This window comes from Electrona antarctica (assembly GCF_951216825.1).
Source record: "Electrona antarctica genome assembly, chromosome: 23".
Taxonomy (NCBI): Eukaryota; Metazoa; Chordata; class Actinopteri; order Myctophiformes; family Myctophidae; genus Electrona; species Electrona antarctica.
This window is the reverse complement of record NC_136804.1, coordinates 37,312,234-37,313,520: the sequence shown is the minus strand read 5'-3', so window position 1 is coordinate 37,313,520 and position 1,287 is coordinate 37,312,234.

The window sequence follows — 1,287 nt, the reverse complement described above, 5'->3', positions numbered from 1 at the left end:
ATTCGATGCTACTACAAAACAGAGAAGCAGCTGGGCCTTTGTTTGTGTAGGTGGTGTATGTGTGTGTGTATGTGTGTGTGTGTGTGTGTGTGTGTGTGTTTGTGTAGGTGGTGTGTGTGCGTGTGTGTGCGCTCATGTGTGTGCAACACATGCTGGAGACAAAGCAGCAGGGGGAAGCACAATAAGCCAAAACCATCATGGCAAGGCTCAAAGATTGTTTCTCGGATTCGCTGATTGTAATGACGCACATTCACTGACTGAACACCACTTTTCCTGGAACACACACACACACAAACGGGACAGGTGCAGGTGTGTGTCATAACATCTCTCCCTCTCTCTCTCTCTCTCTCTCTCTCTCTCTCTCTCTCTCTCTTTGTCTGTTCCTCTTGTTCTTGTAGTCCAGCAGTCGGGGGTGTGGGATGGGAAATTTGGTATATAGTCTTTTGTATTGGCCTAAAATATTGTCTATACTCTGTAGTTCTGTCCTCTGTTCTGTTCACTCTGTAGTTCTGTCCTCTGTTCTGTTCACTCTGTAGTTTAGTTCTGTTCACTCTGTAGTTCTGTTCTGTTCACTCTGTAGTTCTGTTCTGTTCACTCCGTAGTTCTGTTCTGTTCACTCCGTAGTTCTGTTCTGTTCACTCCGTAGTTCTGTTCTGTTCACTCCGTAGTTCTGTTCTGTTCACTCCGTAGTTCTGTTCTGTTCACTCTGTAGTTCTGTTCTGTTCACTCTGTAGTTCTGCCTCTAATGGAATTTTCTCAAAGAAGGTCTCCAATAAAATAGTGAGTTGCAAAATAAATAGTTTGAAGTGTGTTAAGCCTGTGTGTAAACCTACAGTACCATCACCGTGTCAGGTGGATCAGACACTATAGCCGAGTGTGAGTTGGATAGTCTGATTGCTAGTGGGTCATTGTGTTGTGTACAGTTGGGTGCCACCGATATTGTCCCTTATCATTTGACCCATTTAGGCCTGACCTCAAAATTTAAAAAAATTCTTCTAAATCCTGAAATAAATATTTTCACGATTTTTCAAAAATAGCAGACCTACAAGCTCGTAGCGCGCCACTCGGTGGCGCGCTATGAGCTTGTAGATCTGCTATTTTTCAATAGCTAAATTATAACATAATGTTTAAAACACCAAAAGGGGTTCCCGCCCAAAATGGGTTAACTGTCCTTTTGCGCAGATCACGCAAAACTCAGCAAAAAGAAAAGGACAATATCGATGGCCTCCAACTGTATGTGCATCTACAGTATAGGTGTGTGCGACTGTGCGTGGCCATACATCCGTC